Here is a 13,225-nt window from a genome sequence, read left to right as displayed (position 1 = left end):
GTTTCATACATGTCGAGTTTAAGGGATTCAGAACTGAAACTCAGGAGAGACTGGGGCTTGACATAAGTCTGAAAGTCATTTGCAGAGAGATGATAATTAAACTCTTAGAAAGTCATCAAGAGGTTGAGGAGGATTCATGACAGAAACTTTGGGAATACCCACCATTAGTGGGTATGATGTATATAGAGTGAGGCAGTAAAGAAGATGTAGGAGAGGAACCAGTGTCATGAAAACTCAGAGAACAGCATATCCAAGAAGAAAGAATAGTCAAATAGGGTCAAATGCAACAGTACACTGAGAAGGACGAAGACTGAGAAAAGACTATTAGATCTGACAAGACAACTTTGAAAGAACAATTTCAGGAAAGTAATGAGATCAGAAGAGACAAAAAGAATCAAGGGTTTAGATGGAGGAGACCTGGCCATGTCAGGCCTAGTGAGTACATGATCTAGTAGAGGACTATGTTTTATGAAAGAAATTGTCTCCTGTAAGGTTCTGTTATTTAATGTTCTATTCTGACAGAATCAATTGGCAATATTACTGGACAAGTTTGAATATGAATTTAAAGATCCTAAATAAAGTATCCTTTCACTACAAAAGATCTTCCTAGAGAATATGGAATTTTTTAAGAAACCAAAGCAAAGTAATGTGAATATAACAATAAAGCAGGGGGTTCCTTGAACAGCTAAAACTCAAAATACAGAGTTCTATTTAGACTACTAAACAATAAAATGCTGTTTTTCTTGGCCCAAATAATTCACATATGCCAGTCTTTTCCCATTGCACTGATATCAAGACTACTTGTAATAGAGGGGATCAAAAGGTACAATATGGCAGTGAGAAATAATCTAGACATTCAAAACCAAGGCTGTCTTCAGAGTTATATCCTGTGTGAAGTCACTTCAGGACCAGCTGTCCTGGTAACTTAGATATAAAAAGAATAAAAATACTTAGACTTTCTCTATAAATGTCACTGGCTCTATTTTGTGTCGATCAGTTTCCAGAATCTATACTGGCAAAAGATGACAGCCATATTTTTGGAGAGACTGGCATCACCTGCTTGTTTCATTTACTGTGAACATGTTTGGAAACAATAGACCTGTAATCTGATCCCATCAAGGAAAAAGCACATTAAGAGTAGAAATAAAGCTGAAACCCAACACAATTCCCAACAATCTGAATTACTGAAAATAATTATACTGATGAGTTTGTGCTGAAAATTAAAGTCTTAGAGAACATTTAGGGAAAAAAAGGAACTGTTTACAACTAATTTTCTGGTTACAATTTAAATATGAATCACTAGTACCTCTACTTTGCTGGAATAGAGAGTTATAAATAAATGGTTCTATAATTGCCCAGATTTTACTTCAATTCAGAATCTCTGTTGGTAACTTAAAAACGTCAAAAAAAATTTTTTTTTTTACGATTACTGCCACATGATATTTCAACAGTATTGGTAACACAGGCATAACAAATTTTTAAAATGTCTGTAGTCACTGGTGGCTTTTTCCACTCTCCTTCCCTTAATCCATAATACTAAGAGAAAAAGAGGCCAGAGACTGAAAGAATATTATGGCAAGATAAGAATTATTATACTTCCTTCTAAGAACAAACATTCCCAAACTTCTAAAGGCTAAGGCTATGAACTGAGCCTGTGATTTTATCAATACAAGAAACTCTTGGATTAAAAAAAAGCCTCTTTATCAATGCAAGATGGTACTCTCTCTGCAACTTATAGTCTTATAACTGCCCAGAGGACTGAGATATTAAGTGACTTGCTCAAGGTTACCAGTTTGTGTCAGATGGAATTTAAACCCAGATCTTCTAGGTTGGTTTTCTCTTGCTTTTCTTCTAGATTGCTAAATAACAAATATCCGCAATCATACTCACACCTCTTCATAACAAATTAAACTCCACACCATTTCTATCCCTCCCCATGCCATAGGCAGGATGCCAAATAGCTTAGCAGAAATAAAGTTGACAGTAGTTACTAAAGATAATAAAAAGAGAAAAATCTTCAACAAGCAAAGGAAAACAAATGTTGAAGAATGATACTACCCTACTAAGTCATTCACATGCCTTCCTTGCCATTAGGGAGTTCCTTTAAAAAGCACTTTCAATATAGACCTACAAGACTGGATTTTTACTATTGTGAGCCTTTCAAAAGATAGCAGCAGGAAAGCAAATCCCCAGTGAAAGACTACACCTGTTTACTATGTTTTCCTGACCCTAGAGACTTTCTTCTCCTAAGGATGGTTGGCAGGAGTGAAAGAGAATTAAGAGGAGCAATCAAATACTGCTGGACTTTGGATATTTTTGCTCAGGAAGTAGACTACAACAATAAAGCTATTCCCAGATCCCTCAAGAAACCAAATGAGAGAAGAGACATGTCCTGACATTAATCCTGCTACTCAATAGTTCTCATCAATAATTCACAACAGATTAATCTACAAACATAAACAACAAAACTGGCTTCTACCAAGTCCAACTTCTGTGATTCAAGTCTTAAAATTTACAAAGAAAACTAGTAGAAATATACACATCAATTAGCATAAACAACATTTTTTGCCATTACCCTCTTTCCCAGCCCCAATAAAAACCTGCTCTTTTTTTTTTTTATTTTTCCAATTTGACAACCTACAAACTATTTTCTTTACAAAAGGCCTACAAAGTGCAAAGTACAACTATTAACACCATTACTTTACAAAGAAGTAAAGTTAGTAAATATTGCACTCAGAACTCAAATTTGGGACTTGATTCCAAATTCAATGCTCTTTCCAATGTGCCAGCACTTAGTAGGTACTTCAATGTTTACTGAATAAACACATTATGTGAGGTAGACTTTTCCCCTTACAATTTTTTTTTAAAGCACATCCTCTTTTAAAAGGCCAAAATTATTATAGATTATCTTAAAATTTTCTAAACTTCTTAATGTGTTTTAAGCAAATAAACACTAATTAAGTACTTTGGAAACTGTTACAATTCATTTCAACACTGATCAATATCCTCTAGATTTGTAATTTGTAAAACAATTATAGCTGCCCCTGATCTGCAAAGATGTGTAGTACAGCAGACTTATCTCAGAACACCCTCAATAAAGAGTACTTAAAGAGAGTAAAAATAAAGCAAAACTATAATCCCCAAAGTCCAAGGAACTCCCTAAAATATGTTTATAACTTTAAAATTCTAAATCATTTTCATGCATGATTTAGCATAAAATGTAAGTAAGCTTCTTTGGAAAAAGCTTTTAAAAGATCCAACCTTATTGCATAGTTTTTCACTATTAAAAAAAGAAAAAAAGAAACAAGCAAAGTTTTGGTAAGAGAAATTAAAAGTTATTCATTTTTATAAATAGCTCCTAAAAAAAGTTTGTTTTTTCAAAAGAAGAGTCATAAAGAACCAAGCAAACCACTATTGTCTATCTTCTGCTAAACTTCTTTATTTGTACATCCTTCAGAAAAATTCCACAAAGAGAATAAGACCCTTCTCACCCCAATAAAATCACTCTACACTGTGCTGAAAGGCATTTCAAGCCAATTCCAAAAGCACAATCTTAAATTATCTGCCAATTCTAGGACTGAACAGCCCAAAATACCATTTTCAATTTGGGCTATTTCAGCAACAGCTTTTGGAAATATTTTCTCACTGCTTCATGTGAAACAAGAAGTTATTAGAAGAAATAAAACTTTATATATAAAGTTACAATAGCATCTGATTAACAATATGATATCTTCTCAACTCCATTAGCTCCATGGAGCTCCGTTTTTATTGTTAAATTTGATATACTTGACAATGAAAAATAGAAATAACCTAATGTTCTTTATTTCTCACCTTTCCTGAAGTTTAAGGAAAAAAAAATCCTGACCATTTTTCCAAATAGATACATGTATAGATAATTAGCTGTTATTTGCCCTTCTTATACTTGGTGAGTGAAGGAATATTTGATGAAATGACTGCCTTTAAAGTGGTTCTTCAGGTTAAGATTCACTGAGGCATAGGGGTTTGATTGGGGGGGGGGGGGGGGGAGAGAAGGAGAGGGGAGAGGAGAGTACAGAATGCTGATTAAAATCAATATCCAGAGAGTAACATAACCGGTAGAGTTCTTAGTTTCTTAGTTTCAGAATAACTTGGAAAAAAGACTAAACCCCATCTATTGTCTTCATTGGGATTATAACATTAAAAAAAATTCACAATTAAAGCTCTGACATTAATGAAGAAGTAGCAATATGTGGTGCTAACCTACATATAATTTAAAATACTGGATTTCTCCCAGGTAACTAGACCTATTATATTACTGAAAACAGTGGCCTACCTCTACTTAGAAAAGCCAAATCACTTCAATGTCCCTATCAAGTTGAATTCACAGGGATCAGCCTGTTCCATTTTAGATTTTTTTCACTAATTTCACTTTACTGGAAGATATGTAATAGATAAATAAGACAATTCTGGATTGTCTTTGTTCATATAGGTTAATACTATCTAGGGAAATTTAAGCTTTCCTGATTGCCTCTTCAAAACTCCAATTGACTTAGTAAAATCAGTTTTACTAATTATACTGTCATACATTTTGGACATTATATCCTTAAGAATCATAAAGAAAAGTAGTCTACTTCTGATTAGATTCATCTCCTGTCATTTAAAGTTTTAAAATCTCATTTTCAACTAGTCTGAGAAGTTGAAATCACAGATATTTCTTAGTCACCTAGTAGGTAGAGCAAATGCTATGTTACAAAGACACACTAGAGCTGTCTCCCCCTCCACGATTCTAGGTAATGTAACCCTCAGCCCCACCCAACAACTAAGAAATAACAGATGTTATCCTCTTCTCATCCTTGGCCACTGACAGCACTATTCTTCCTTTACCACAAAAATCAATGCCTAACTATGGCTTAGGGTAAATTTGCTTTCTTCTCCAACATCTCTTAAAGAGAGTCCCAGTTTACAGGCAAGGTTTTAAAAATAAGACACTAAGTAACTCTGTACTAAGGTCACTTTTACACCCAGTTGATTGTGAACAATTTACCCAAACAAAATGATCTTATAAACCTCACATTGTAAACATGTTTCTTCCTTGCTCTAGGCCTCAATATTCTGTATTTGTAAAATGAGAGGGTTGAAATAATAGTCTCTAAGGACCCTTACAAGCTTTGAGTTTCTATGATTGACAAAAGAATTATAAATTCAAACAAAATTAGGGATATTCTTTATCACTATGCTAGTAAGACAATAAAAATAGCCTAATGATTGTTTGGAATTTTCTGGAAGAATTGTTACCTTCCCACTGAAGTTCTCTGTTGCTAAAAATCACTCAAGGAAGAAAAATTTAGGAAAGGAAATGTCATACTTCACCCCACTTCATTTATGGACAAGATAATTCTCCTGAAAATGGAAGTATTAATTGAGTAGGACCAGAGAAGCTACTTACCTTTAAACTTTACTTTTCACTTGAATTTGGGGCAACTCACCTACAGGAAAATTATAAAGTACCACATTTATCTAAGAAAGGAAAGCTTTGAGAATTCAGAGAGTTCAGCTAAACTCCAGCAATGTTGCCACAGAAAAGGTCTTAGAGCACTGAGAACTAAGGATAGCTTCTCTCCAGCAGAGAGCCTGAAAGAGGTCACATTTCCTTCCTGCTTTCAACTAGTGAACTGCTTTCTGGATCTGATGACAGGGCAAACTCCACCCCTTTCAGTTTCCACTTTTTAAAGAGGCAGGCCTAAATAAATTCTCTCAAAATCAGAAAAATTGTTACAAACTTAGTGAAGCTCTGTTACCTATCAACCCACAAAATTAGGAGCAGTGGCAGTTCCAAGGCCCCCTATATTTTCTTAAGACTTATTTCCATTTCCATACCAGCAACTGACAATTCGCTAGAACCACCACATTTGTATTGGCACAGTATTCCTACTGTTTTTTCCATTTAAGGTTTAGTTGATAAATTACCTAGCTTCTTTGGGCTCCATATTAAAAATGTGGTTTGTGAACTAGATAATCTCTAATCTTCCAGCTCTATAAATGATCTTATACCATAACGATGAACTTTTAAAATAAATAATTACAGTGCCTGGTAAACAGCAGGAATTTGACATATGTTTGCTGATTCCCCATTATGATGAGAAAGCAAGCTGGCTAAAAGCAGTGGCACTTAATTCTAATAAACATAAATAGATGTAAAGAAACATGGCTATGAAATTCTGTATGCTCACTGAAACTAATCAGAATCAACACTGGTCTATAAATGCTATTAAAACAAAGAAACATTCTACAAGAATAATTCTCAAAAGAAGTATCACAGATAATTAACATATTTATGAAAAATTGTTCCTTTCCACCAATAAGTGAAATGCAAATCAAAAACAACTCTGAGGTTTCATTTTACACTCAGCAAGTTGGCAAAGATGACAAAAGATGGAAATAGTTCTTGGAGGGAAAGATGGGTACACTTAACACTCTTGGCAGAGCTATAAATTGGTCCAATCCTTGTGGGAAAGCAATCTGAAATTATGTTTTAAAAATCCCATGCACACCAAAATAATTATAGCAGCACTTTTTGTGGTAAGCAAAAAACTAGAAACAAATTATATATTCACTGATTCAGAAACAGATAGCGATATTTTGGTATAGGAAATGAATAGAATATTATTGACCCATAAAAAACAATGAAAATGATTTTTAAAAAAAAAAAACATGAGAAATTGAATGAATCGAAGCAAAATAAGCAGAACAATATTCAGACAATGACTATAATATTAGAACTGGAAAGAATAATAAACTCAGAAAGTGAATATTATATAATGAGTAAGTTTGGCCCCACAGATGGATGAGATGAACAACAATGCCTCCTCCTTTCTTTCTTCCCAGAGGTGGATGGAGGATTTAGGTTGTGAAATACTGTCACTTTGCTGATGTGCTGGGTGATTTTGCTAAACTGCATTTTTTTTCCTACTTTGTTTTGTTTTTTATTATAATCAATAGTTTGCCCCATAGGGATAGGAGAACAATAAATTTGGGGGAAAAAAATATAAAAAGTCCAAAAAAAAAAAAAATGTTTGCTTATGATGCAAACAAAGGTAGTTGGGTTCATGTTAACAGTTACCTCTCTTCTAGATTCTAACAAATTATTTAGGTCACCTTAATGGCTTCTCTTAAAAACAAATTAATAACAAATAAAAATCAATAAAAAGAAATTTGCAAGTTTGTAAAACTTCTAATTTTCTAAATCTAATTGTAAAAATTCTATTCTTATTGTGGTACATGAGTTTTTATTTCTTCTAACTAAAAGAAAGTGTAAAGCATAGTGTTTTTACTACTAATGATACTAGGAAAGTATCAGTACTTATAATTTTGGCATTGTATACCTAATTTGTAATCCTAGATAAATAATATATAAATTAAATCTTATTTTAGTCATATAAACTAGACATACACACCTCTGAAAGAAAGAAACCTAGTCAGGAAATCAATGAGGTAACAATCCAGGGCTAAGGCAATGGGAACCTGGACAATGATGATGATGATGTTAAAGGAAAATCAAAGATCAGAAGGCTGAAGAAGTGGAGCTTAGTGACTGATTAGATTTGGATTATATGAAGAGAGAATCAATGACAATTTCAAATTTTGAAAATATTTCTTAAAGTGATTTTTAAATAAATCAATGAATTTTAAAATAGGAACAGAGTTTCTGGTTCAATCTCATAAATAGTATTCTGCAGTGAAAAAAGAATATTACACTTGGAATCAAAATAGTCAATAACTATAGCAATTTAATGTTTACCCAAAGATCCCAGCTTTTGGGATAAGAACTCACTATTTGACAAAAACTGCTTGGAAAATTGGAAATTAGTATGGCAGAAATTAGGCACTGACCCACACTTAACACTGTACACCAAAATAAGATCAAAATGGGTTCATGACTTAGGCATAAAAAATGAGATTATAAATAAATTAGAGGAACACAGGATAATTTACCTCTCAGACCTGTGGAGGATCAAGGAATTTGTGACCAAAAAAGAATTGGAGACCAATATTGATAATTTTTATTATATTAAATTGAAAAGTTTTTGTACAAACAAAACTAACGCAGACAAGAAGGGAAGCAATAAACTGGGAAAACATTTTCACAGTCAAAGGTTCTGATAAAAACTTCATTTCCAAAATATATAAAGAACTGATTCTAATTTATAAGAAATCAAGCCATTGCCCAATTGATAAATGGTCAAAGGATATGAACAGATAATTCTCAGACAAGAAATTGAAACTATTTCTAGCCATATGAAAAGATGCTCCAGGACATTACTAATCAGAGAAATGCAAATTAAGACAACTCTGAGATACCACTACACATCTGTTAGATTGGCTTAGAATGACAGGGAAAGATAATTTGAATGTTGGAGGGAATGTGGGAAAATAGGGATACTAATACATTGTTGGTGGAATTGTGAATACATCCAGCCATTCTGGAGAGCAATTTGGAAGTTATCAAACTCTGCATACCTTTTGATCCAGCAGTGTTACTATTGAGCTTATATCCCAAAGAGATCTTAAAGAAGGGAAAGGGACCTGTATGTGCAAGAATGTTTGTGGCAGCCTTCTTTGTAGCAGCCAGAAACTGGAAACTGAGTGGATGCCCATCAATTGGAGAATGGCTGAATAAGTTGTGGTATATGAATATTATGGAATATTATTGTTTGGTAAGAAATGACCAGCAGGATGATTTCAGAGAGGCCTGGAGAGACTTACATGAACTGATGCTAAGTGAAATGAGCAGGACCAGAAGATCATCATATACTTCAACAACAATACTATATGATGATCAATTCTGATGGACCTGCCCATCTTCAGCAATGAGATGAACTAAATCAGTTTCAAAAGAACAGTAATGAACTGAACCATCTACACCCAGCGAAAAAACTCTGGGAGATGACTATGAACCACTACATAGAATTCCCAATCCCTCTATTTTTGTCCACCTGCATTTTTGATTTCCTTCACAAGCTAATAGTACATTATTTCAAAGTCCGATTCTTTTTGTACAGCAAAATAACTATTTGGACACGTATACTTATTTTGTATTTAATTTATACTTTGACATATTTAACATGTATTGGTCAACCTGCCATCTAGGATAGAGGATGGGGGAAGGAAGGGAAAAATTGAAACAAAAGGTTTGGCAATTGTCAATGCTACAAAATTACCCATGCATATAACTTGTAAATAAAAAGCTATTAAAAAAAAAAAAAACATTTGATACTGGCAAAGAAACAGACTAGTTCATCAGTGGTACAGGTTAGGTTCATAGGACAAAAGTCAATATAGCAATCTAATGTTTGACAAACCCAAAGACCCTAGCTTTTGGGAAAAGAATTCACTATTTGACAAAAACTGCTGGGAAAATTGGAAATTAGCATGGCAGAAACTAGGCATTGACCCACACTTAAACACCTCAAACCAAGATAAGATCAAAATGGGTTTATGATCCAGGCATAAAGAATGAGATATAAATAAATTAGAAGAACATAGGATAGTTTACCTCTCAGACCTGTGGAGGAGCAAGGAATTTGTGACCAAAGAACTGGAGACCAATATTGATCACAAAATAGATAATTTTGATTATATTAAGTTAAAAAGTTTTTGTACAAACAAAACTAATGAAGACAAGATTAGAAGGGAAACAATAAAATGGAAAAACATTTTTACATTCAAAGGTTCTGATAAAGGACTCATTTCCAAAATATATAGAACGGACTCAAATTTATAAGAAATCAAGCCATTCTCCAATTGAAAAATTGTCAAAGGATATGAACAATTTTCAGACAAAGAAATTGAAACTATTTCTAGCCATATGAAAAGGTGCTCCCACTACTGATCAGAAAAATGCAAATTAAGACAACTCTGAGATACCACTACATACCTCTCGGATTGGCTAAGGTAACAGCAAAAAATGACAAATGTAGGAGGAGATGGGGGGAAACTGGGACACTGATACATTGTTAGTGGAACTGTGAATGAATCCAGCCATTTGGAAAACAATCTGGAACTATGCTCAAAAAGTTATCAAACTGTGCACACCCTTTGACCCTGCAGTGTTACTACTGGGCTTATATCCCAAAGAGATCTTAAAGGAGGGAAAAGGACCCACATGTGCAAAAATGTTTGTGGCAGCCCTTCTTGTAGTGGCAAGAAACTGGAAACTGAAGGATACCCTAAACTGGAGAATGAATAAATTATGGTATATGAATGTTATGTAATATTATTGTTCTGTAAGAAATGATCAGCAGGATGATTTCAGAGAGCCTGGAGAGATTTGCATGAACTGATGCTGAGTGAACTGAGCAAAACCAGATGATCATTACACCTGGCAACAAGACTATATAATGATCAATTCCGATGGGTATGGCTCTCTTCAACAGTGAACTGATTCAAACCAGTCCCAGTTTTCCAGTAATGAAAAGAGCCATCTACATACAGAGAGACGACTATGGGAACTAAGTGTGGACTATAACATAGCATTTTCATTCTATTATTGTTTGCTTGCATTTTTGTTTTCCTTCTCAGGTTTTTTTTTCTTTCTAGATTCGATTTTTCCTGTACAGCAAGAAAACTGTATAAATACGTATACATATATTGAATTTAACATATAATTTAACATATTTAACATGTATTGGACTACCTGCCATCTAGGGGAGGAGGTGGGGGGAAGGAGGGAAAATTTGGAACATAAGGTTTCACAAGGGTCAATGCTAAAAAAAATTACCCATGCATATGTTTTGCAAATAAAAATATAATAATAATAAAAAATAAATAAAAAACAAAATCAGTTCTCTATCTACTATAAGGTCCCTCATTCATGGTATTACCATGCTCATTTTAATATATACTTCAAAAAAGCCTATAGACGTTCACAGCATCTTATACTAAAATTTTTTTGGCTATTATTCTATGATGGAATGTTTATAGGTAATATTAAGTTCAGAACAAAAAAGTAAACTAAAAACCCAAACTCTTCAATGGTTTCATATATCCTCCCAAGTCTAAAATTCATGCTTTTGCAAAGTCAATATCTTTTGCCTAAAATGCCTGTCCTTTCTCTACCCCCTGAATTCCAACCCATGTTTTATAGTAGTGGGGCCTTAGGTGGAATTAGCACAAAGAAAGAGTACCTAATTAGAGGATAAGAAGGTTGATACATTCCCAATTCCCCAAACCAACTAATAAACTCCTCTCTAACAGAACCCACTCTCTTCCAACACTGTTTCCCCATACCTCCTCTGACTGCTGGCCTTCCCTGTAACTATGTGTACCAGGTGCAAAAATTAGGGAACTGCCATTCCACGTGGGGGTGTGAAGCAGCACACAAACATTTTGGGGAGGGGGAAGACCTTTGAGAAAATGTGTATCACACAGGATGAGCAGGAGCAGATGAGTCTCAATTATCATTTTATCTCCTGAACCACCCCTCTTCTGAATTTCCTTATTTTCATTTTTGTCCTAGTCACTGTTTTGGTCTCTAAAGTCCTCAACCTCCCAGTTATCTAGGACTCCTCATTTAACTGACTAAGTTGTTAAGTTACAACTAAAGATGGCTATTCCCTAGTACTTTTGTCCTGGGCCCTCTTTAATTCTCTCTCTACTCACTTGCTAGATTATCTCAATTCCAAAATGTTTAATTATCATCTCTATGCAGAACAACATAGTACAGAGAGCTGGCCCTGAAGCCAAGAAAATCTGAGTTCCAGTTCCATTTATAATCATATATTGGCTATATGACCCTAGGTAAGAAGCACTAAGTCAGTGTTGTACAAATATGCTAACAGTGAGTTACTGAATTAATAAATGAAGAACCATGTATTAAATGCTAATTATGTAGAAAGCATTTGCTAATGGCTGCGATTACAAAGAAATCAAGTTAGTCTCTGTTCTCAAGGAGTTCACACTCTAACTGGAAAAGACAAGCAAAAGCAAAGTTCAGCTATCAGAAAGATATAAAATTCTGAAAGTCCTAAGTAGTATAATTGGCAAGGCCCAGGGATCTTTGGTAAATCAGATGACAATGTCAGGGCATCTCTAAGGGGTGGAAGCAGGGTGCATAAGGTCTAGAGGAATTTAGAATGCAATGGCTGGGCAGATTTTAAGGCCTGGAAATCCTCCATTTCACTGGCAGGAACAGAGTTGGTAAATCTTGTCTCATTTAAGCCATATAAGCAATCAGACAACAGCTCAAATAGGCTCTGGGTTTGATGGTCAGACAGGGTGAAGGAAAGGTGCTATTAACAAAATCTTAAATCCAATTCCTATCCTTAAGTATATGACTCTCAGATCTATTCTCATACCTACGAAGCTAGCTAGGTTCTCAGTGTAAAGCATTAAACCTGGAATCGGTAAGAACTAAATTCAAATTCATCCTTAATTACAAGCTGGAAGATCCTGATCAAGTTACTTAACCTCTACCTGCCTCAGTTTTCTGAACTATAAAGTGGAAACTAATGATGGTATCCACATCACAGGACTGTGATAACATAAAATAATATATGTAAAGGGCTTAGTATAGCACAATGTGTGAAATGTAACAGGAGCTATATAAATGCGCATTTCCTTCTCTTACCGACCCTTCCCTAATATCTCTATGATATTCTAGTCCCATGTTATCAACCGTACATGTTCCCATTTTTTAGCCAAGCCTAGCCTTTAGCCAAAAATGCTACCTCATGGTCACTTTACCTACCATACTTGTTGCCAGAAGACTTTTTACAAAGGTTTGTCAACAATGATGCCACAAGATATTCTTCAAAAAGAATTTCTAAAACATTTCTCTCAGTATCATAGGAATTATTGTAAGGTTTTCTGAGGAGAAAGCATCAAGAAGCATTAGAGAAAGAAATTAAAGGAATTTTTCTGTTTCTTTCTAAGTCTGTCTAAAATACTCAGTCCATAATGCAAAATCAATTTCTTAGAAAAAACAAAATCCTGAAAAGAAAAAAAGGAAAACAAAAAAACAAAAAACAAAATCCTAAACTCCCCTAGAAAGGGAAAGCAGGAAATATTTCAGTTAGTATCTGATATAAGAAACAGATGCTTTGGAAAACTCAAATTTTATAACATATTTAGAGGAGAACCTGTGGGATTCAAAGTTCTTTAAGATTTGGTTTTGCAGGTAGATATTTAAGATAAATAAATATTCCTTAAAATAACCAGCTGATCCATATCTTAAAAGAGAGGTGATGAA

At 34.2% G+C, this 13,225-nt stretch overlaps 1 protein-coding gene across 3 annotated transcripts in view; it reads right to left on the bottom strand.

Moving 5' to 3' along the window:
- THRAP3 (thyroid hormone receptor associated protein 3) overlaps positions 1–13,225 on the bottom strand; it is an 81,004-nt gene that overhangs the window by 35,706 nt on the left and 32,073 nt on the right. The window contains exon 1 of one of the 3 annotated variants that reach the window (XM_051987692.1): positions 5,426–5,556. The exons of the other annotated variants lie outside the window; for them this stretch is intronic. The gene's annotated coding sequence lies outside the window, so the exon portion shown is untranslated. Of the gene's footprint in view, positions 1–5,425; positions 5,557–13,225 lie in introns of those variants that run through there. 3 annotated transcript variants of the gene reach the window in all.

This window comes from Antechinus flavipes, chromosome 3 (assembly GCF_016432865.1).
Source record: "Antechinus flavipes isolate AdamAnt ecotype Samford, QLD, Australia chromosome 3, AdamAnt_v2, whole genome shotgun sequence".
NCBI classification, from domain to species: domain Eukaryota; kingdom Metazoa; phylum Chordata; class Mammalia; order Dasyuromorphia; family Dasyuridae; genus Antechinus; species Antechinus flavipes.
Note: the sequence above shows the minus strand (reverse complement) of the source record. Positions and strands in the feature narration are given on the sequence as shown.